Genomic DNA, 26,302 nt, shown 5'->3' with positions numbered 1-26,302 from the left:
TGCTAAAGCTTTTTATGCAGCATTAAACAACAACGACCCTAATGTTTTTATGTTAAGCTACGACTGTCAAAAGAACTTACCATTACCAAAATTGCCTGACCAAGCCACGTACTACAGTAGGCAAATATATTTGAACGAGTTTAAAAAAGGATCCAACGAAATTGCTTCGTGTGTTTTTAATACACTGTTAACAACCGAAATGGAAGTGCCCATTGATACAGTTCGATTAGTGTGTGATGGATGTGGGGGTCAAAATAAAAACTCGATAGTTCTATCCATGCTTTGTTTCTGGCATTCCAAACATGCACCAAAAAATATCACAAAAGTGGAGCTCTTTTTTCCTGTAACAGGCCACAGCTTCCTTCCCCCAGACCGAGTATTTGGAATCACCGAAAAGGCTACAAGGAAAAAAGAAGTGATTTACAAACCATCAGAATACATTGATATTATTAGTAAGCAATCCAAGGTAGTAAATGTTGGTGTTGATTGTCAGGTTTTTGATTGGAAAAAAGAAAAAGAAACTTTTATGATCAAACCTGCTAAATTTCATTTTAAACTAGGAGCCTGCAAAGGAATAATTTTGACAAAAACCAATCAAAAGAACGTACTCGTTAGAGGAGAGTACACATACAAATCCGACCTTCGAGTGCCTAAATCTATAGCAAAGCCTGGTAAACAGTATTTAAATATGAAACCAACTATTATCCCTAGGTCAAACGCAATAAAGCAATCCAAAAAAGTTGACGTCAACAACTTATTAAAAAAACATTATGGGGATCAGTGGAGAGAGATTGAAGATTTGGTATTTTATAAAAATATTATTGATGGCGGTGAAGACAATGAAGAAGATGAGCCAACATGTGAGCCGACAGAAGAAGTCAATATCTTTAATATCTAAAAATATTAACTTACCTCTACTTCCAAATTATATTTTGCAATAAAGTTAGTTCATTATAGCTAATGCATTTACTTCCTTTGTTACCAGTAGATTTCAAGATGTGATACTGTTTTGCTTCAAAACTAACATTATCCATGTGAATTTGTTACAAAACCCACATTTGACCATATTTTGTTTATATTGTGTTTATATTTATATTTTTTTTATTTTTTACGTTTTTCCGAAAATTTGGAAAAGTGGAGAATGTGAATTTTGCATCTACACCACTCATATTTAAAAAACAAATTTTTTACCCTGGTTAAGGCCTCGAAGATCTGAAGTAAAACTTTTCTTTTAATCCTTAATTTACAACGCTTTAACAATCTTTGCGTTATTTAACAAAATTCCTTTTTTTTTCCTTTTTCTTCTCACTTCTTTTAGATTTCTATTTCTAACTCTCTTTATTTTCGCTTTAGGCCTTTTGTATTGGAGAGCATTTTTTTGGTTTATTTGCATTTCCTGTTGGGAGAAATCAAATTATTAAATTTTTTATTATTATTTTTTTCTCTTCCATCAATATCCATCCTTTTCTGAAGTTCTTGGCGTTGCTGAAAAAGAAAGTTACTGGATTAGGTTCATCACAGTCAAGGTCAAATAAAAACCTAAAATAAAATAAAGAATTAGAATTTATATATATAATTCAGTTACTTTTTTTTGTACTTACCGTTTTTTTTGATCTATTGAATTAATTAGTTCTTTTTTTGTTTTTCGAATATTTATTGTTTGATCATTTTTTTTGGTTCTGAATATTAATTTTTTTGTGAGATAATTTTCACTGGCCAATTTATTTTGATTTCGGTTTTATTTTTTTTTATCACGGCTTTATTTTGAGCTCAAATATACGGAGTCGTGTGGTATCAATTTATTTTTTGTGTTATTTTCATTCATTGTTATCACTAATATTATTTTTTTAAATTTTGTTTTCAGAACCTTAGTTTATTTTTGCTTTGATTTTTGCGAAATTCAAATTTTTTTTTGTTGTCTATTTTTTTTTGCTCTTCATTCTTTGGGTATTTTCCCAAATAAATATTATTGCAACTCAAATCTTCGACTTATTTTTTTTGTTGTTGTATTTGTTGTTTTTGTCATTTGTTTATAACACTCACTTTACCAACATCACGTCACAGTACGTGGACAATACGGGAGCAATTGTGTGGCGCAACAGAAATTCTAAGAAAGGGTAGAAATTCTACCCAACCCAATCTCTAATTGAGATAGGCGAGGATCCGTGTTGTGTTTGGTGTTGTAAATGTGTTGGTTGTTATATGTATATTTTTTGCCGTAATTAACATGTTACAGACGTGCGGCTAAATCCGAATGCTTTTAGTTCTAGGTCTAATAACTATAGATGTGAATTTTTCCAAAAAAACCACTGTTTAAAAACGATGAAAGATATTTTATTCAATTATTAAATCGGTGTTACGTTACGTTTTAACCAATAAGTTGGTCTTCTTCACGTCTAAAAGGTTTTATAAATTAATTACACATAATTAAAACAAAATTACATATTAAATATTTACCGTCTTAAGATGTAGAAAATGGAGGATATGATCTATATAAACTTAACATCGTAACAGCAATGAAGACAATTCGTTATTTAAGCCGGATTTATATTTGTCTGACGTGTTGTGTCGTGATGCGCTGTGACGTAATGGTTAGTGTTCACATTTATATGTTGTGTTCTGACGCACTCTGGCGATATTTTGAATCAATACAATCGTAGCACTCAGAGAGTTCATACGTGAGTCTATAATGTTTTCCTATGAATCTTCTGATTCAAATTATGAAGAAGATATTCATTTTATGGTACTGGCAACTTTTCAAAGAAAGAAAAAGAGAGAAGATATTGGGTTCATCCAGTGAACAGAAAGAGAGAGGCTAAAGGCGAATTTCACGGCCTGGTTATTGAGAGCGATGCTGATAATGTTAAATGTAATTAAATTTAATATCGAAAGAAAGAAGAAACGCAAATCTGACGAGTCATAAGACAGGTGTACACTTGTCTGATCTGTCGTTATGCGTCAGTTCCCACTCTACTGCTCTGACGGGCATCGGGATCGCTGCTGATGCGACACAACACAAGGCACCACAACACATTGCGATACAGAAATATAAATCTCACCATAGTAAATGTATTCAACCGATACCGTTCTGACGCGTCACAACACGACACGTCAGACAAATATAAATCCGGCTTTAGACGTACATAATTTTTGTTGAAGTTTAAAATTTACATGTGGGTCGAATGTTGGTCCAGTGACAATGATAGGTAGCGCTAGTTAGCATAAGATATCACTATATTGGATACTTTTATTGCACTAAAACTAGAACTAACACTAGACCTAGAACTACAGCCATTCAGACGCACGGCTAAACCCGATGTTTTCTAGTTCTAAGTCTAGTGTTAGTTTTAGTTTTACACTAGCACTATCACTAGAACTAACACAAGACCTACCCAACCCAACCCAACCCGATATTTTCTAGTTCGAGGTCTAGTGTTAGTTCTAGTTTTGCACTAGCACTATCACTAGAACTAACACGAGATCTAGAACTAGAATCATTCGGGTTTAGCCGTCTTGAGAGACGTGCGGCTAAACCCAAATGATTCTAGTTCTAGGTCTTGTGCTAGTCTGCCCTACCCAACCCAGCCCAACCCGATATTTTCTAGTTCGAGGTCTAGTGTTAGTTCTAGTTTTGCACTAGCACTATCACTAGAACTAACACAAGACCCAGAACTAGAATCATTCGGGTTTAGCCGTCTTGAGAGACGTGCGGCTAAATCCGAATGTTTCTAGTTCTAGGTCTAATGTTAGTTCTAGTGACAATGGTAGGTAGCGCTAGTTAGCTTAAGATATCACTATGTTGTATACTTTTATTGCACTAAAACTAGAACTAACACTAGACCTAGAACTAGAGACATTCAGACGCACGGCTAAATCCGATGTTTTCTAGTTCTAGGTGTAGTGTTAGTTTTAGTTTTACAGTAGCACTATCACTAGAACTAACACAAGACCTAGAACTAGAATCATTCGGGTTTAACCGTCTTGAGAGACGTGCGGCTAAACCCAAATGATTCTAGTTCTAGGTCTTGTGTTAGTCTGCCCTACCCAACCCAACTCAACCCGATATTTTCTAGTTCGAGGTCTAGTTAGTTCTAGTTTTGCACTAGCACTATCACTAGAACTAACACAAGACCTACCCAACCGAATTGTATTGTGTTGTGTTAGTTCTAGTGATAGTGCTAGTGCAAAACTAGAACTAACAGAAGACCGAGAACTGGAATCATTCGGATTTAGCCGTCTTGAGAGACGTGCGGCTAAATCCGAATGCTTCTAGTTCTAGGTCTAATGTTAGTTCTAGTGACAATGGTAGGTAGCGCTAGTTAGCTTAAGATATCACTATGTTGTATACTTTTATTGCACTAAAACTAGAACTAACACTAGACCTAGAACTAGAGACATTCAGACGCACGGCTAAACCCGATGTTTTCTAGTTCTAGGTTTAGTGTTAGTTTTAGTTTTACACTAGCACTATCACTAGAACTAACACAAGACCTAGAACTAGAATCATTCGGGTTTAGCCGTCTTGAGAGACGTGCGGCTAAACCCAAATGATTCTAGTTGTAGGTCTTGTGTTAGTCTGCCCTACCCAACCCAACCCAACCCGATATTTTCTAGTTCGAGGTCTAGTGTTAGTTCTAGTTTTGCACTAGCACTATCACTAGAACTAACACAAGACCTAGAACTAGAATCATTCGGGTTTAGGCGTCTTGAGAGACGTGCGGCTAAATCAGAATGCTTCTAATTCTAGGTCTAATGTTAGTTCTAGTGACAATGGTAGGTAGCGCTACTTAGCTTAAGATATCACTATGTTGTATACTTTTATTGCACTAAAACTAGAACTAACACTAGACCTAGAACTAGGGACATTCAGACGCACGGCTAAACCCGATGTTTTCTAGTTCTAGGTCTAGTGTTAGTTTTAGTTTTACACTAGCACTATCACTAGAACTAACACAAGACCTAGAACTAGAATCATTCGGGTTTAGCCGTCTTGAGAGACGTGCGGCTAAACCCAAATGATTCTAGTTGTAGGTCTTGTGTTAGTCTGCCCTACCCAACCCAACCCAACCCGATATTTTCTAGTTCGAGGTCTAGTGTTAGTTCTAGTTTTGCACTAGCACTATCACTAGAACTAACACAAGACCTAGAACTAGAATCATTCGGGTTTAGGCGTCTTGAGAGACGTGCGGCTAAATCAGAATGCTTCTAATTCTAGGTCTAAAGTTAGTTTTAGTGACAATTTTGACGACGGTGAAACTTTGGAGACTAAAACGCTAGAATACGTTCGATATTTTCAGCGGCACGTTTACGATTTCCCGAGAGATGCACAAAGTCAAACATCGTCGATTTGAACGTTTATATAAAGCAAACAAGTTTACCTACTCGGATATGGAATCGTCAAGTATAAAGGTTGATGTAATAAAATACGAAAAACTAAAAATGTAATCATAATCATAAATAACAAGATTTTTAATAACTCCGTAAAAAATAACAGTTCCGAAACGAACGTTTGAGTCATAAATTAAACGATAAAAATAATAAAAAAAAAACAAGCGAAGTTTTATGCTGAACGATTCGAATTGGTAACGGAGAAGAGGATATTTTCAATTGGACGTTGGGAAAGGCTCTTACATAAAGGGGAGTTTGGTTAACGGCAGGAAATGAAAGATCGTTTGCGGCGCCTTTGTCCGCGATGGATCGTATTGTTTCGGCTCTGGAGGTGTTGCGTTCGACCGCGGTTTTGTGCAGTTTTCGTATCGATCGGGGTAGAGGGCGCAAATTGGTGAAACAAGCGTAAAAATACGCGTGTACCTCATTCCGTACTAGTACTAGCATTCCTCAGTAACATAAAAAAATTTGTTTAACATTATCATCTAATAATCAAATACAGTATCGTATGATATTGCATAATGTAGATTGTGTTATCACATAGTCGAGGATTTCCGGTAGACGAGATCTAAGCAAATCAAACCACGTAGTACGACTACGATGTGGGAATTCCAGCTGATGACAACCAGAATTCTATACTACGTAATGTTGTTGATGTAAACCTTCAAGTTAAACCAATATTATTAGTAGCAACACAGTGTGGTCTTAATATTGTACTTCTTTAGTAGTTTTGTTAGGAAAAGAAATATTAGAACAATAACATTAATCAAAGGTATATCTTGAAACTAAGATAAACCTTGTAGAAGTGTTCCAGTTGCGAGAATACCATCTACACAAATGCATTTATTTCCTTCCATTATAAACCGTGAAGAAAATCCCGGTAAAAGCGTCGGGAAGGCGTCGCAAACGGTGCCGTAACTCGCTGTCAACGATCGTGCAAGAAACGCAACTTCTCAACCGTCCGCCGTCGCCGCAAAATTACATACAACCGTATTTACTTCCGGCGGCGTATAAAACGTAAAAAGCCTTGCGGTTGGGGCTGCCGTATTTTAAATTTATGAGACGTAACTGAAATTACAACGCGAGGTTTCGCTCCGTATACGTCGTTATGGGAACCCGGAGAACACGTGTATACGCGGTGTATGGTTTGTGGGCGCGACACCGTCGACGCCCTCCGGGGCCCTCACGACTACGTTTCGGGTTTATTCAATATGAACACGACAAAATAACCTGCGCAACTCACCCCCACGTCCCTCTTTTCGTGTCTCACCGGTCACGTTATGTGACACGCTAGGTGGTAAATGTAATAACGTTTAACGTTTCACAACAAAATTTATTTTGTCTTTATTTATTTAATTTAAGACACCAAATTTATTAAATCAAGATTTATAAACTTAAAATTGAAAATTATTATTACAATTTTGATATGAGTGTATATGTCGCAGGCATGGTTGTTTCAGGTAAATAGCTTTTTCATAGTCAGATACTATCTGCCTAGGCAAATAGTTTTATTCCATTTATTTCTGTCTAAATTCTACTTTCCTAGGCAAATAGCTCTTTAAACCAACCCAACCCCAAGAATGCTTTATTTCTTTAAGAGAGGCCTGCACTTCACAGTCCCTGTTTTCTGGGCAAGAGATGTCAAAATGTCAGTGCTAGCCTTCGAAATTTCAGTGCAATACAAAAAGGTGTACTTGTTTCAAAAATAAGATGATCTGCAATAATAAATGCCATTCCAGCAACAATTATCAAAATAAGTAGGTAAATTTTTGTATTTAGTATCTAAGTCTTCACGAAATAAATCGTTTATTTGTATTTTTATTAAACTTAATAAAAGTATATTAAACTTGAAAATGATCGCAAATTTAAGAAAAGTAGGTTGATAACGATAGGAACTACTTTATTTTATTGTGAACATTTACCTACTCTATATTGCATTGTTGTATCGCAAAAATGGTGTTTGCCTAAAACAAGCTTAAACAGATACTATTTGTCTTGTCCAATAGTATTTGTCTAAACATTTAATGATAAAACTGTAACGAACTACTGTTTGCTTAGGCAGACAGTATCTGACTAGGAAAATGCTATCTACCTGAAATAAGTATTTGCCTGCGACATATACAGTGCTTCCCGAAAGTAACGGATAAATTCGTTAAAACAATTAAAAACGGATCTAAGGATTTAAATTCTTTTCAAATAGCGATCCCCCATTTTTATTACGGAATATGAAAGATAATTTTTTTCTGAATTTAGTACAGCCAAAATTAATATTAGTTGTATAAGAAAATTTTCGAGAAAAATTGCCTTAAAATTTCATGATTTTCCATTCATATGAGGTAGAAAAATAGCAGTAGCCATGCGTAACCATGGCAACCAGTTGTTTTAGATATTTTATTAAGGCCCACTTTTACCACCTCTTGATAAATTTATCCGATAGATAAATTGGCGCTCTTAGCCAATGAGAGCGCTTAGAACCGCTGTAACCATGGTAATTATCTATCGGTTAAATTTATCAAGAGGTGGTAAAAGTGGGACTAAGACGATGATTAATTTTTGATATCTGAAACAGTTGGTTGCCATGGTTACGCATAGCTACTGCTATTTTGCTATCTCAAATGAATGGAAAATCATGAAATTTTAAACAGATACTATTTGTCTTGTCCAACAGTATTTGTCTAAACATTTAATGACAAAACTGTAACGAACTACTGTTTGCTTAGGCAGACAGTATCTGACTAGGAAAATGCTATCTACCTGAAATAAGTATTTGTCTGCGACATATACAGCGCTTCCCGAAAGTAACGGATAAATTCGTTAAAACAATTAAAAACGGATCTAAGGATTTAAATTCTTTTCAAATAGCGATTCCCCATTTTTATTACGGAATATGAAAGATAATTTTTTTCTGAATTTGGTACAGCCAAAATTAATATTAGTTGCATAAGAAAATTTTCGAGAAAAATTGCCTTAAAATTTCATAATTTTCCATTCATATGAGGTACAAAAATAGCAATAGCCATGCGTAACCATGGCAACCAGTTGTTTTAGATATTTTATTAAGACGATGATTAATTTTTGATATCTGAAACAGTTGGTTGCCATGGTTACGCATAGCTACTGCTATTTTGCTATCTCAAATGAATGGAAAATCATGAAATTTTAAACAGATACTATTTGTCTTGTCCAATAGTATTTGTCTAAACATTTAATGATAAAACTGTAACGAACTACTGTTTGCTTAGGCAGACAGTATCTGACTAGGAAAATGCTATCTACCTGAAATAAGTATTTGTCTGCGACATATACAGCGCTTCCCGAAAGTAACGGATAAATTCGTTAAAACAATTAAAAACGGATCTAAGGATTTAAATTCTTTTCAAATAGCGATCCCCCATTTTTATTACGGAATATGAAAGATAATTTTTTTCTGAATTTGGTACAGCCAAAATTAATATTAGTTGTATAAGAAAATTTTCGAGAAAAATTGCCTTAAAATTTCATGATTTTCCATTCATATGAGGTACAAAAATAGCAATAGCCATGCGTAACCATGGCAACCAGTTGTTTTAGATATTTTATTAAGACAATAATTAATTTTTGATATCTGAAACAGTTGGTTGCCATGGTTACGCGTAGCTACTGCTATTTTGCTATCTCAAATAAATGGAAAATCATGAAATTTTAAGATCAAGTATAGTTTGTATTTAAAAAAATACAACTTTGTGTAGTCTCGAAAAAAGAGACCGGGACATGGCACCTACTTTTTTTTGCATCTCTTATAGTTTCTGAGATAGCCTATAATAACACCCAAATTTGCCCACCTTGTACAGGGTGGTTCAAATTCGATGTCCGAATAGGCTAACTCGGAAACTATAAGAGTTAGAAAAAAAGTGGCTTACATGTCATGATCTCGTTTTTCGAGAAACTGCTAATGCCGAAAACCTCATAGCGCTATCGTCTTTTGTTTTTCCGCTAGAGGCTAAAATTGAAAATATCGTAAAACCAGCAAGCGCAATTATCTTGGTTATTATTATAGCTGGAGTATTATAACTAAGACATTATATGGACACTTTTTTACAGACAATTCGATGACGTAGTCAAAAAAATTTTTTCGGTTTTAGATTTTGAGATATTATCACAACGTTCGTTTTTTTAAATGGAAACAACCACTGATTATTCGCTTATTAAATTCGTTATTTTTTTCTGATTACAAAAATATAGGGTTTGACAGGTGTATTTCTTATTGTTTTAGAATAAAGCTAAAAATAAACTTTTCTTTTAGTGTCTTCCAAGAAATTAAATTTACAGTTTCCTTTAAATTACGGTACTATAATTTAAAATTAAAAAACATATTTCTGATATTTGAAACAAATATATTTGTTGAACTATTTAATTTATATATTTAATTATACAAAAGTTGGAATAGATTGCATTCTTTCAAAAATATTTTACATTTTTTATTAATATTTAATATTCTTAAATGACTTAATAAATTATTGATAGATGGCGCCATATGTTTTTTTTTTTGAATTTAAATAAACATAGCAACATTTGTTTGTATTCAAAAACTTTCTGAAGTGTCACTTTAAAAATCCTGTTTTTAAGAAGAATTACGAAAATTTTGAACAGTTTAACATGTACATATTAAAAAAATTATTTGTTTTTAAATACCAGAAGTAATCTTCTTATTTAATTGTTAACTTTTTACATTTTACCAACCGCCCCGTAACTTACAGGAAACTTTAAATTTAATTTCGTCGACGACACTAGATGGAAATTTTATAAAAAAAGTTTATTTTTAGCTTTATTCTAAAACAATAAGAAATAGACCTTTCGAACCCTATATTTTTATGATTCGAAAAAAATAAAGAATTTAATAAGCGAATAATCAGTGGTTATTTCCATTTAAAAAAATGAAAATTGTCATTATATCTCAAAATCTAAAACCGAAAAAATTTTTTTGTCTACGTCATCAAATTCTCTGTAAAAAAGTGTCCATATAATGTCGTAGTTATAATACTCCACCTAGAATAATAACCAAGATAATTGCACTTGCTGGTTTTACAATATTTTCAATTTTGGCCTCTAGGGGAAAAACAAAAGACGATAGCGCTATGAGGTTTTCGGCATTATCAGTTTCTCGAAAAACGAGATCATTACATTTTTTTCTAACTCTTATAGTTTCCGAGTTAGCCTATTCGGACATCGAATTTGAACCACCCTGTACATCATTCTGATCAAAATAAAATTCATTAGAATTCAAATGTTTCTTGTAAAAGATCCAAATTGCTGACTATGTATTATTTAACTGCAAATAAGCATGTATGTATTTTAAGATCCATTTTGATTATTTTCCAATTTTGTGAATGCAACAAATGTCTATAAAAATACCATCCGATTTTCGTTAAATTCCACCACAAAGTTCCGGTTTTATACAATGCTGTAACTGTAGAAATAGCGTCACCGTAATGGGCCTCTTGCACGGATATTTTCCGGTTGAAACGACGAGTTGGGGGTCAACGGGTTGGCGCCACAGGAAAGAGTGGCATATCCAGACTTGACCCTTGGTGGGATATAAAATACTATCATTGAAACATATTTTTGTTAGTCATAATCTCAATTCAATATGATTTTTTCTGCCAATTAATAAATTCTTTCCCTTTTAAATTTTTCTTAATCAGGGTCACCGAAAATTGCGTGATGCACAAAATTTTTATATAAACCCAAATTTTTTAGTAATTCCTTCCTGGATTAAATGTCTGAAGTTTAATCCATTCCAAAATAAATATCTGGCTTGGCCAGAGTTTATTTTCTTCCAAACAATTTTCAAATATCTGGCCTGCCCGGAGTTTGAACATGGTCTTTGCAATGAAGGATAGCTTTGTTACTGAGAGAAGAGTCGTGAAGAATGGAAAACTATACGTTGTATAGTCAAGGATAAGAATCACTTCTGACTCACAAATTAATAATATAAATTAGAGCTAAACGCATAGATCTTTAAAATCATTTCTTGGAATCTTTAAATTTCGGAGTTATGATTTTTTGAACGCAATCCCAAAAATATAATTCTCAAAGTATCTCAAAAACGAAATGAGATATCGTTATGAAAATATATTTCAGATCTAAAATCAAATATGTAGTTTGTTTGATACAACACTACGAGAAAATGAAGAAGTTTAATAAGAAATTTTGATAACGATGGTTGTAAATTCACCAAGAAAATGTGTTTCAAGTTCTACGAGGTCGATCTTTTTTGTGTTTTTTACTCCGTAAACTTTTCTTTCGCCTTTAAAATCAGTCGACGCCGAGTGGAGGGAAAAAAAATCGCACCCAATTCCGCGATCTCATGCATAATCCATCGCCCATCCGAAAACACAACCGAAAAATACGTCCCGTAAATTTAAAATACATCTCGAGCTATTTGTGGGGTCTCTTTTCCGCCGTTCGCGTCGTATCCGAACAAATTCGCCAATAAGGGTTTTGGGTTCACCCCCTCGACCCGAAACCCAAAACTTCCGCGAGATTACATCGTACGGGAATTTCGATTTAGAAAGATCGGCTCGAAAAACAATAGATGGGTTGTCGTAACGTGAGCGTTATGGTTATGGCCGAGAAAGTTTGTTTTTCGTGGATGTGAACGTTTTTTTAGATTAAAAAAAGGAAAATAATAAAATGTGGCCGAGGGGTTTCAGGTCTCTTAACGACCTTTTCTTGTAAGGGCACCTGGTGATGGTACGTCTTCACGTAGCGTAACATGTTGCGGCACATAAATTACCTGTAGAATTCCTGTCACGTTGTATGATTTATTTCCACGGAGACCGTTTTTGGATTTATGGCTTGTGTCGTCTGTCCGGCACCCGGTTTGCGTCCGTCCACCCCCACGATTCGTATCGGATTTGTTCCACGAAGTTTCGTGATTTGTTCGTTCATGTTTATACAGTTACCCAAAACTATGGGAAAATGTATCGAACGATAAACAGTTCTGGGGGAACTTTCAAACTCAATCTGTTCTTTAAAATATTTCTTTTCTTATACTTCATGCCAAATGTTACTGACACTATTTCTAACATTCATCTTATGCAAGTATTTTGCGAAATCTTTTTTGTTATTTATAAATATTTTAGTTAACCCTTTGTGTCCCGACGGTACTTTAAAGTACAGGTAGTTTTAAACACTCATTTTAAACTGTAATCTTCCAGTCGGCGCATTTAGAGCTGTGGGTACTTTCTACTATGCAAGAAAGAATCTATATAAAAAACGACGTAATCCGCACTGTAGGGTTTTTAACTATATTTAAACTTATTCATCCAGATGTGAGGTTAGAAGTTTAGTGAAAAGTGGTGTTGTTGAATTTTATTGTTCAGTAAGGTATCTCCTTGATAAATGATAATTAGGTGTGATTATTACACATCATTTTAAAAAGAAAGCATTGAGCTTTAATTTAAAATAAGTCTCATTCCTTAATTTCAATAAATACGGCTTCCAGGAATTTTTAAATTAGCATCTTTTTTGACACTTTTAGGTTATACGAAAATGTAAGTTTTATTTCAACATTATTTTTGTCAATATTTTTCCAATCCAACCCAACAACTATTATACATTATTTTAAAGAGAAAGCTTTGAACTTTAATTCAAAATAAGTCTCATTCCTTAATTTCGATAAATACGGCTTCCAGGAATTTTTAAGTTAGCATCTTTTTTGACACTTTTAGGTTATACGAAAATGTAAGTTTTGTTTCAACATTTTTTTTGTCAATATTTTTCCTATCCAACCCAACAATTATTATACATCATTTTAAAGAGAAAGCTTTGAGCTTTAATTTAGAATAAGTCTCATTCCTTAATTTCAATAAATACGGCTTCCAGGAATTTTTAAGTTAGCATCTTTTTTGACACTTTTAGGTTATACGAAAATGTAAGTTTTGTTTCAACATTTTTTTTGTCAATATTTTTCCAATCCAACCCAACAACTATTATACATTATTTTAAAGAGAAAGCTTTGAGCTTTAATTCAAAATAAGTCTCATTCCTTAATTTCGATAAATACGGCTTCCAGGAATTTTTAAGTTAGCATCTTTTTTGACACTTTTAGGTTATACGAAAATGTAAGTTTTGTTTCAACATTTTTTTTGTCAATATTTTTCCTATCCAACCCAACAATTATTATACATCATTTTAAAGAGAAAGATTTGAGCTTTAATTCAGAATAAGTCTCATTCCTTAATTTCAATAAATACGGCTTCCAGGAATTTTTAAATTAGCATCTTTTTTGACACTTTTAGCTTATACGAAAATGTAAGTTTTATTTCAATATTTTTTTTCTTAATATTTTCCAATCCAACCCAACAACTATTATACATCATTTTAAAGAGAAAGCTTTGAGCTTTAATTCAGAATAAGTCTCATTCCTTAATTTCAATAAATACAGCTTCCAGGAATTTTTAAATTAGCATCTTTTTTGACACTTTTAAGTAATACGAAAATTTAAGTTTTGTTTCAACATTTTTTTTGTCAATATTTTTCCTATCCAACTCAACAATTATTATACATCATTTTAAAGAGAAAGCTTTGAGCTTCAATTCAAAATAAGTCTCATTCCTTAACTTCAATAAATACGGCTTCCAGGAATTTTTAAATTAGTATCTTTTTTGACACTTTTAGCTTATACGAAAATGTAAGTTTTGTTTCAACATTTTTTTTGTCAATATTTTTCCTATCCAACCCAACAATTATTATACATCATTTTAAAGAGAAAGCGTTGAGCTTTAATTCAGAATAAGTCTCATTCCTTAATTTCAATAAATACGGCTTCCAGGAATTTTTAAATTAGCATCTTTTTTGACACTTTTAGCTTATACGAAAATGTAAGTTTTATTTCAATATTTTTTTTCTCAATATTTTTCCAATCCAACCCAACAATTATTATACATCATTTTAAAGAGAAAGCTTTGAACTTTAATTCAGAATAAGTCTCATTGCTTAATTTCAAAAAATACGGCTTCCAGGAATTTTTAAGTTAGCATCTTTTTTGACACTTTTAGGTTATACGAAAATGTAAGTTTTGTTTCAACATTTTTTTTGTCAATATTTTTCCTATCCAACCCAACAATTATTATACATCATTTTAAAGAGAAAGCTTTGAGCTTTAATTCAGAATAAGTCTCATTCCTTAATTTCAATAAATACGGCTTCCAGGAATTTTTAAATTAGCATCTTTTTTGACACTTTTAGGTTATACGAAAATGTAAGTTTTGTTTCAACATTATTTTTGTCAATATTTTTCCAATCCAACCCAACAACTATTATACATTATTTTAAAGAGAAAGCTTTGAGCTTTAATTCAAAATAAGTCTCATTCCTTAATTTCGATAAATACGGCTTCCAGGAATTTTTAAGTTAACATCTTTTTTGACACTTTTAGGTTATACGAAAATGTAAGTTTTGTTTCAACATTTTTTTTGTCAATATTTTTCCTATCCAACCCAACAATTATTATACATCATTTTAAAGAGAAAGCTTTGAGCTTTAATTCAGAATAAGTCTCATTCCTTAATTTCAATAAATACGGCTTCCAGGAATTTTTAAATTAGCATCTTTTTTGACACTTTTAGCTTATACGAAAATGTAAGTTTTATTTCAATATTTTTTTTCTTAATATTTTCCAATCCAACCCAACAATTATTATACATCATTGTAAAGAGAAAGTTTTGAGCTTTAATTTAGAATAAGTTTCATTCCTTAATTTCAATAAATACGGCTTCCAGGAATTTTTAAGTTAGCATCTTTTTTGACACTTTTAGGTTGTACGAAAATGTAAGTTTTGTTTCAACATTTTTTTTGTCAATATTTTTCCAATCCAACCCAACAACTATTATACATCATTTTAAAGAGAAAACTTTGAGCTTTAATTCAGAATAAGTCTCATTCCTTAATTTCAATAAATACGGCTTCCAGGAATTTTTAAGTTAGCATCTTTTTTGACACTTTTAGGTTATACGAAAATGTAAGTTTTGTTTCAACATTTTTTTTGTCAATATTTTTCCAATCCAACCCAACAACTATTATACATCATTTTAAAGAGAAAGCTTTGAGCTTTAATTCAGAATAAGTCTCATTCCTTAATTTCAATAAATACGGCTTCCAGGAATTTTTAAATTAGCATCTTTTTTGACACTTTTAAGTAATACGAAAATTTAAGTTTTGTTTCAACATTTTTTTTGTCAATATTTTTCCAATCCAACCCAACAACTATTATACATCATTTTAAAGAGAAAACTTTGAGCTTTAATTCAGAATAAGTCTCATTCCTTAATTTCAATAAATACGGCTTCCAGGAATTTTTAAGTTAGCATCTTTTTTGACACTTTTAGGTTGTACGAAAATGTAAGTTTTGTTTCAACATTTTTTTTGTCAATATTTTTCCAATCCAACCCAACAACTATTATACATCATTTTAAAGAGAAAACTTTGAGCTTTAATTCAGAATAAGTCTCATTCCTTAATTTCAATAAATACGGCTTCCAGGAATTTTTAAGTTAGCATCTTTTTTGACACTTTTAGGTTATACGAAAATGTAAGTTTTGTTTCAACATTTTTTTTGTCAATATTTTTCCAATCCAACCCAACAACTATTATACATCATTTTAAAGAGAAAGCTTTGAGCTTTAATTCAGAATAAGTCTCATTCCTTAATTTCAATAAATACGGCTTCCAGGAATTTTTAAATTAGCATCTTTTTTGACACTTTTAAGTAATACGAAAATTTAAGTTTTGTTTCAACATTTTTTTTGTCAATATTTTTCCTATCCAACCCAACAATTATTATACATCATTTTAAAGAGAAAGCTTTGAGCTTTAATTCAGAATAAGTCTCATTCCTTAATTTCAATAAATACGGCTTCCAGGAATTTTTAAATTAGCATCTTTTTTGACACTTTTAGCTTATACGAAAATGTAAGTTTTATTTCAATATTTTTTGTCTTAATATTTTCCAATCCAACCCAACAATTATTATACATCATTGTAAAGAGAAAGTTTTGAGCTTTAATTCAGAATAAGTCTCATTCCTTAATTTCAATAAATACGGCTTCCAGGAATTTTTAAGTTAGCATCTTTTTTGACACTTTTAGGTTATACGAAAATGTAAGTTTTGTTTCAACATTTTTTTTGTCAATATTTTTCCTATCCAACCCAACAATTATTATACATCATTTTAAAGAGAAAGCTTTGAGCTTTAATTCAGAATAAGTCTCATTCCTTAATTTCAATAAATACGGCTTCCAGGAATTTTTAAATTAGCATCTTTTTTGACACTTTTAGCTTATACGAAAATGTAAGTTTTATTTCAATATTTTTTTTCTTAATATTTTCCAATCCAACCCAACAATTATTATACATCATTGTAAAGAGAAAGTTTTGAGCTTTAATTTAGAATAAGTTTCATTCCTTAATTTCAATAAATACGGCTTCCAGGAATTTTTAAGTTAGCATCTTTTTTGACACTTTTAGGTTATACGAAAATGTAAGTTTTGTTTCAACATTTTTTTTGTCAATATTTTTCCAATCCAACCCAACAACTATTATACATCATTTTAAAGAGAAAGCTTTGAGCTTTAATTCAGAATAAGTCTCATTCCTTAATTTCAATAAATACGGCTTCCAGGAATTTTTAAATTAGCATCTTTTTTGACACTTTTAAGTTATACGAAAATTTAAGTTTTGTTTCAACATTTTTTTTGTCAATATTTTTCCTATCCAACCCAACAATTATTATACATGATTTTAAAGAGAAAGCTTTGAGCTTCAATTCAAAATAAGTCTCATTCCTTAATTTCAATAAATACGGCTTCCAGGAATTTTTAAGTTAGCATCTTTTTTGACACTTTTAGGTTATACGAAAATGTAAGTTTTGTTTCAAGATTTTTTTTCTCAATATTTTTCCAATCCAACCCAACAACTATTATACATCATTTTAAAGAGAAAGCTTTGAGCTTTAATTCAGAATAAGTCTCATTCCTTAATTTCAATAAATACGGCTTCCAGGAATTTTTAAATTAGCATCTCTTTTGACACTTTTAGCTTATACGAAAATGTAAGTTTTATTTCAATATTTTTTTTCTTAATATTTTCCAATCCAACCCAACAATTATTATACATCATTGTAAAGAGAAAGCTTTGAGCTTCAATTCAAAATAAGTCTCATTCCTTAATTTCAATAAATACGGCTTCCAGGAATTTTTAAATTAGCATCTTTTTTGACACTTTTAGCTTATACGAAAATGTAAGTTTTGTTTCAACATTTTTTTTGTCAATATTTTTCCTATCCAACCCAACAATTATTATACATCATTTTAAAGAGAAAGCGTTGAGCTTTAATTCAGAATAAGTCTCATTCCTCAATTTCAATAAATACGGCTTCCAGGAATTTTTAAATTAGCATCTTTTTTGACACTTTTAGCTTATACGAAAATGTAAGTTTTATTTCAATATTTTTTTTCTCAATATTTTTCCAATCCAACCCAACAATTATTATACATCATTTTAAAGAGAAAGCTTTGAGCTTTAGTTCAGAATAAGTCTCATTCCTTAATTTCAAAAAATACGGCTTCCAGGAATTTTTAAAGTAGCATCTTTTTTGACACTTTTAGGTTATACTAAAATGTTAGTTTTAATTCAATACTCTTTATCTCAATATTTTTCTAATTCAACCTAACGATTATTATACATCGATTTAAAAAGAAAGCTTTAAGCTTCAATTTAAAATAAGTTTCATTTCTTAATTTCAATAAATACGGCTTCCAGAAATTTTTGAATTAGCATCTTTTTTTGACACTTAGATTATGCGAAAATGTTCGTTTTTGCTCAGTATGTTTTTTCTCAATATTCTATCAGATTTTCGTCGTCCTGTGGCTACAGGTCTGATAAATAAATATTGAAATTTGAAAGAACTGTTTTTCTGAATATCATAATGTGATTTAGCTAAAGCAACTGTTACTTATTTTCTAACGTAATAAAAAATGTATTCTTTTTATATTAGCAATAAAAGGTTTTGTATACTGCAACACCACTAAAAAATATTTTAATGCTTGACGGTACTTCCAAGTACCATTATTCCCCTGGAATGGGGGGATTGCATATTTTGCTAAAATTGATTCCAAAGGCCTTTACTGAGTGTATTTTGATGGCGTTTTAATTCTGTCACAAAGTTTCAACATTTTTGACTTCTTGGGACACAAAGGGTTAAAATCGCTCAGTATAGAACTGCATTGAATATACAAAGAGATGATAAATCGAAAAAAATCCTTTTAATAAAGCTTATCAATTAAAAAAATTAAACAGACTTCAAAACAGCACAACATGCTTTTAATACAGTCGATAAATTTGATAAAGGAATTTGGTAATTTAAAGCGACATGTGCTGAGGTAACATCTGTATGTCAATCAGTGTGATCACTGCTGTTTACATACGAACTCGTGTTTATTGTGTACCACATGAAATAATTATGTCCCAATGCACGCAACAATTTCACTTTGTACTGATTGTTGGTACACAGACAATGCAGTAAACACAGTCGTGAGTCTCTAAAGCTACAATAACTTTTTATTAACAAAACAAGGAATTAGAATTTGTTAACAAATCCGATTATGACTCGAAAACTAAAATCGATAGAAAGAGAAAAAGTTATGCATTAATATTATTCATAACAAATAAAAAAAATCGCACTGATGAGATCCGCAATGACAAATTATTGTAATGAAAGCTCCTTTTATTCTATCTCTATGATTGTAAGGTCAAGTTTCATTATCAATTCAAAATTTAAAGTTCAACTTGAAGGTTTTTTTTATAGGAATAAATTACCATTATACTTCGAGTGAATCTTTCAATTTTAAAATTGCGTTAAGAAGGCGGTCTATTTTCTAAACTTGGAGTATTTCTTGATAAAAAGCATGTTTTCTCCCAGGTTTGTAGGAATATCCATATTGTAGGGCTAACTAAATCTTGCCTTTCTATTTTCCTAATGTCGTATTTTCTTTATCAAAATAGATTTTCACCATTCAGATCCAACCAGCATCCAGACCAACCTTGATGTATTAGCAGACTAATCCGAAAAAGCTCTGTTAATAAAGTTAAACATGTATAAAGTGTATAGCAATATTTTTAAAAGTCAAAATATGTTTTATATGGCATTACAATTGTACCGCGTTATACATCGCGTTATACATTAACTAAGCGACATTTTATCGTTTTTAGAGATTTTCATGCTGTCTGGTAAGTAAAGGTGTAACCTATCTTAGAAAAAATGCAGAATACCGAAAGAAAAAATTAAAAGTTTATGTCTTTTATTTTATATAGAATTTAAGTCTAAATCTAAATACTTTCAGTTGTCAATGTCAACTTTAATTTTATTATATTCGTAATCTTCATAAAATAACCTTTAAAGTGAGTCCAAACTTGACGCATTTATCTCAAAAAAACAAAAAGTTCGAACTTTCAACTTTTAATTTTGACATATTTGTCAAATTTATAACAAATCCTTTAAAATAAGTCCAAACTTGACATATTTAACTTTAATATTAATGAAGTTATGGTCAACTTCCGGTTAAAAATGTCAACGTCAATTTTGATATATTTGTCATCTTCATTCAAAAATCTTTAAAATGAGTACAAAGATGACGCACTTATCTCAAAAAACAAAAAAGTTAGAATAAGAACCATTAAACCCGAAGTTAGCAACAATGAAGACAGCCATTTAATTTTTAAATAGTAATACCAACCTTAATTTTTGATTTTTTTTATTATACAGGGTGCCCATTATGTATGGAATATAGTATATATCTTGGTAGGTATCAACTTTATAAAAAAACATTTTATACAAAACTTGTTTAATATTTTATTTGCCATAATAATACTGCATTTAATTGTTTTTAATTCAGAAAACAAATGAGTAACGAATAATAATTAAATTTTTTTAAATGGCAATGTATTCTTTCTTTAGGCTCATTTGAGAGAGATTACTTTTCTCTTTACGATGGCGTAAAATTTTTGTATCCTTACATCAGAAAATTTTTGAGAGAAATGGAAAAATTGTTTATTAATAAAAATTAATCAATAACATTTATCTAGATATCCGAGATCGTCAAATACCTCCAATTATTACTGTAAATTAAACTTACATACAAAATAAAACAAATAAACGAAAAATTAGTGTACATCTCTAATAATTCGAGGTACTTCGAGGTACTTGACGATCTCGGATATCTAGATTAATGTTATTAGTTAAATTTTCTCAATAAACAATTTTTACATTATTTTCAAAAATTTTCTGATATAAGGGTACTAAAATTTTACGTCATCGTAAAGAGAAAAAAAATCTCTGTCAAATGAGCCTAACAAAAGGGTACATTGCCATTTAAAAAACTTCAAGTGTATTCGTTGCTCATTTGTTTTCTGAAATAAAAACAATTGAATGCTTTCTTATTATGGCAAATAAAATATTAAACAACTTTTGTATAAAATGTTTTTTATAAAGTTGGTACCTACCAAGATATATACTATATTCCATACATAATGGGCACCCTGTATTTCCGTTTTTGTGACAAATTTTAACACATTTTCCAAAAATTAAGAATATGTCAAAATGACATTGACATTTCAAACTGAAAGTTGCTTATATATCGAGTAATATTGAAATTAAACGTATCATGTTTGGACTCATTTTAAAGGATTTTTCACGACGATTACAAATATGTTAAAATTAACGTTGATATTCGTAACTGGAAGTTGATCGTAACTTCATTAATATTGAAGATAAGTATGTCGTGTTGGTAATCATTTTAAAGGATTTTTAATGAAGATTACAAATATGTCAAAATTAAGGTTGACATTTTAAACCTGAAATTAGTTGTAATATAAAAAAAGTTTTATAACTCAAGTTAATCTAGTGTTAGTCACTTTTCCGCACTTCCTTTTTACTTTTAACGTGTTTTTTGGGTCACATTGATTAAAAAAATCGTCGATTTCTTCATTGTTGCTAACTTCGTGTTTAATGTTTTTTATTGTAACTTTTTTGTTTTTTGAGATAAGTGCATCATCTTTGCACTCATTTTAAAGGTTTTTTAATGAAGATTACAAATATGTCAAAATTGAGGTTGACATTTTAAACATGAAATTAGTTGTATTTAACTTTAATATTAATGAAAATACAATCACTTCCGGTTTGAAACGTCAACGTCAATTTTGGCATATTTGTCATCTTCATTAAAAAACCTTTAAAATGAGTCCAAAGATGACGCACTTATCTCAAAAAACAAAAAAGTTACAATAAAAAACATTAAACACGAAGTTAGCAACATTAAAGATAGCAATTTAATTTTTAAATATTAATACCAACCTTAATTTTTTATTTTTTTTTATTATATTTTTATTTTTGTGACAAATATTAAGATATTTTATAAGAATATGTCAAAATGACATTGACAATTCAAACCGGAAGTTGCTTATATTTCGAGTAATATTGGAATTAACCGTATCATGTTTGGGCTCATTTTAAAGAATTTTTCACCACGATTGCAAATATATCAAAATTGACGTTGACATTTTTAACCGGAAGTTGACCATAACTTCATTAATATTAAAGATAAATATGTCGTGTTTGTACTCATTTTAAAGGATTTTTAGTGAAGATTGCAAATATGTCAAAATTGAGGTTGACATTTTAAACCTGAAGTTAGTTATCATGTAATAGACGTTTTATAACTGAAATTAATCTAGTGTTAGTCTTAACTTTAATTTTGTAAATTAGTAACTAATAATCTGATTTCGACTTTGATACGTGATCTTTTTTAACAGAAATATTAAGAAACTTGTTTGTAAAATGGATAATATGAGAGATGTTAATCTATTTGTAGAGTCTCTGAAGATGGCCAAGGGCCGATTCTATATACAGGATGTCCGGTATCTTCCGCATCATAGCATTATACGGTTGTAGGATAGATTAAAAACCAATTTAAAAATACGAAATCAAACTTGGATTATTTGCTTCAAAAATTTTTACACAAATCGTCATCATTTTGTCTCTAGTTTTAGTGATTAAATTTATGCCACGACTTACAGAAACAACCTATATAATCGTAAAACGTAACGAGTGACCAAGCGGGTTCTGTGCTTGTGATAGCTGTCATCGGTGTTCTATGATAAAAATGGATAGGCACCAAACAATTTTCAATAGTTTGAGCCTACTGTGAGAAGTCTCATATTGTTAGAGAGATGAAAACGAAAATGCCGTTTTTCTCAACATTATTCATTCAATTTAGGAGAGTTCAGTTTTCACAAGCTATCTCCGCAATCCATGTAAAAGAATGAAGTTCGGTATACCGAGAATGTGGAAAGAACAAACTAATCACAATACGTATAGCCGTCACGATCGCGCCACAGCTGGTATACCGAGATCTTTCGTCGTCATCTGCCCCGGTATCAGTACAGCTCCGAACTTCTTCAACCCGCTTCAACTTACTCGAAGGTCTCGAAAAGACAGAGCTAGTTGTCTTAAGAAAACACACAAGATCCAATTCTATTCCCAGAATTTCCAAACTCTGTATAAATGTGTTTTAGTTTTTTAAATAAAATTACTTTGTTAAGATCCTATTTAGATCCGATTCTAACTTTAACACGAAAAGAAAGTTATGACTAATTAATGAAAAGAAATGCTTTCGGTCTCAATCCATTAACTTAAAAATTAATAATTTAGGATTACTCCTTTTGTCTCTTTTACAGTTGTCACTAGGGCATTTAAATTAATAATCTAATACTATCCATTTCGAACCTTATACAACATATATTATAGGGCTTAGAATTTATTCAACGTTTTGGTACAATTATTTTTGCAATTTTATAGTTTTCGGGGTTGGAGGAGAGCAGCCGAGTTTCGTAGTTTTAGAGGAAAAGGATGTAGAATCCAAATTGGAATTTTTTTTATCAATTCTATATGATATTGGAGCTTTGTTGACGCCATATAAAAAAAGATATTATGCTGAAAGTGATTTAGAGTTGTTAGGCAAGTAAAATTAAAATCGTCAAAATAATAACTATCTAATTGTAAGTAGTGATCTTTAAAAGACAACTTTCAGAAATAAAAATAGGTTAGAACTTTACGTTGCAAAATTCTTACTCAGAATTAATGAATATTCATCGTTTTAACTTTTAGAAGTAATTGAACATAGTTGCGGTAACTATAGAATCAAGTAAATTACTTCAAATTTGCAATGCAATGTACAGGGTGGTTCAAATTCGATGTCCGAATAGGCTAACTCGGAAACTATAAGAGTTAGAAAAAGAGTAGCTTCCATGTCATAATCTCGTTTTTCGAGAAACTGCTAATGCGGAAAACCTCATAGCGCTATCGTCTTTTGTTTTTCCCCTAGAGGCCAAAATTGAAAATATCGTAAAACCAGCAAGTGCAATTATCTTCGTTATTATTCTAGGTGGAGTATTATAACTAAGACATTATATGGACACTTTTTTACAGAGAATTTGATGATGTAGACAAAAAAAATTTTTCGATTTTAGATTTTGAGATATCATGACAATTTTCATTTTTTTAAATGGAAACAACCATTGATTATTCGCTTATTAAATTCTTTTTTTTTTCTAATTACAAAAATATAGGGTTCGAAAGGTCTATTTCTTATTGTTTTAGAATAAAGTTAAAAATAAACTTTTTTTATAAAATTTCCATCTAGTGTCGTCGACGAAATTAAAGTTACAGTTTCCTGTAAGTTACGGGGCGGTAGGTAAAATCTAAAAAGTTAATAATTAAATAAGAAGATAACTTCTGGTATTTAAAAACAATTAATTTTTTTAATATGTAACATTCTAACATGTAAAACTTTTCAAAATTTTCGTAATTCATCTTAAAAACAGGATTTTTAAAGTGACACTTCAAAATTTTTGAATACAAACAAATGTTGCTATGTTTATTTGAATAAAAAAAAAACATGGCGCCATCTATCAATAATTTATTAAGTCATTTAAGAATAATATTAAATATTAATAAAAAATGTGAAATAATGCAATCTATTCCAACTTTTGTATAATTACATATATAAATTAAATAGTTCAACAAATATATTTGTTTCAAATATCAGAAATATGTTTTTTTAATTTTTAATTATAGTACCGTAATTTACAGGAAACTGTAAATTTAATTTCTTGGAAGACACTAAAAGAAAAGTTAATTTTTAGCTTTATTCTAAAACAATAAGAAATAGACCTGTCAAACCCTATATTTTTGGAATCAGAAAAAAATAACGAATTTAATAAGCGAATAATCAGTGGTTGTTTCCATTTAAAAAAACGAACATTGTGATAATATCTCAAAATCTAAAACCGAAAAAATTTTTTTGACTACGTCATGAAATTCTCTGTAAAAAAGTGTCCATATAATGTCGTAGTTATAATACTCCAGCTATAATAATAACCAAGATAATTGCGCTTGCTGGTTTTACGATATTTTCAATTTTAGCCTCTAGCGGAAAAACAAAAGACGATAGCGCTATGAGGTTTTCGGCATTAGCAGTTTCTCGAAAAACGAGATCATGAGATGTAAGCTACTTTTTTTCTAACTTTTATAGTTTTCGAGTTACCCTATTCGGACATCGAATTTGAACCACCCTGTACAAATCATTTACGAAAAGCATAAAGATGAGGATAACTGCGTTTCTCATCTACCTTTAATCAAGTTTAACGAGAACTATTCCAATTTCAACTTGCGATGTGGTTCATATTAGTTTCGAAAGACGCGACAATATGTACGTTTATAACAGTTCATCGTTTGATTCAAGAAAATTGCTGGTTATATTACAGAATCGAGTCAAACTTAATATTCACGTCAGAACGTCTTCGCGAACCCAATTTAGGTGCTAGCGTCGGTGATATGTTTGAGATTACACCACTTAATAACAACTTCTAATACATCCATCGCTCGTAATTGAATCGCGAAGGCTTTAATCTAACGCTGAGGTTATTTCCCACCTCCTGCACTACACCAACCTCCCAAGCCAGTCCTGTAATTTCGCGGATAGCGTAACTTTAATTAATGGCCCGTATCGATTACAATTTAATACCGCCGAAGCAGCCGTAGCCACTTATTAGTTTTTATTGTATTTCGTTGCCGAAATAGAGATATTAACGTTAATGTGTTTTGGTAATTAAATTAAAACTAATAACTTAAATAAGCGTCTTATTCCTTTTTGTAAAACTTTTCGTTCATTTCTCATAATATTTTTTGCTGCGTTTCCTTCTTTACACATAAAGGGGTTCGCGAGAAGTCAAATAGAAGTTTGAAAGCCCCGCTAACTTTTCCTAGCTATAACGAAAATTTAGAAGAAGAACTCCGTTTTAGAGTACAAAGAAAGGTGTTGATGACGCTTTTATCCGGGTTTTGTTCTAAATATTCGTCGACGACCAGTATAATTCAATTAGGGCCTAAAATCGCTCGATACGCGGTCCTCTGGCGCCACCACCACCACCATCGCAGCTCTTTTTATCCCAAAAAAATATCACCATCAAAGCAGGCCGGGCGTAAAGAGCTCGAAATGTATCCTCGTTACGGTTCCATTTTGGTCCATTCGCCACAGCTGAAACTCCGAGCGAGATTCCAGATCCGCAATGTCACCGTATCTTCAATCTACATTAAGCAAGTCTCCGGGGATCAGATCTGCGTCACTCTTTTGGTGGTCTAGAGCTTTTATTAAATTGCTCGATATAAATAAACGATTTAAATGAACTCGGCTATAAATCGTCACGCGTCACGCCAATTTATCTTGTATAATTGCATTAAATGCAGTGCGTACTGATTTGAATTATTCACTACTTTTTAGTTCAACTATTCCAGAGAATTTCCATGGTTTAAATAAAC

The 26,302-nt window shown here is 31.2% G+C and overlaps 1 protein-coding gene across 3 annotated transcripts in view; it reads right to left on the bottom strand.

Moving 5' to 3' along the window:
• The window catches only part of LOC111421204 (lachesin-like), a 75,118-nt gene that overhangs the window by 33,816 nt on the left and 15,000 nt on the right, over window positions 1-26,302 (bottom strand). The window lies entirely within an intron of this gene.

This window comes from Onthophagus taurus, chromosome 7, assembly GCF_036711975.1.
Source record: "Onthophagus taurus isolate NC chromosome 7, IU_Otau_3.0, whole genome shotgun sequence".
NCBI classification, from domain to species: Eukaryota; Metazoa; Arthropoda; class Insecta; order Coleoptera; family Scarabaeidae; genus Onthophagus; species Onthophagus taurus.
This window is presented reverse-complemented; position numbering and strand designations above follow the sequence as displayed.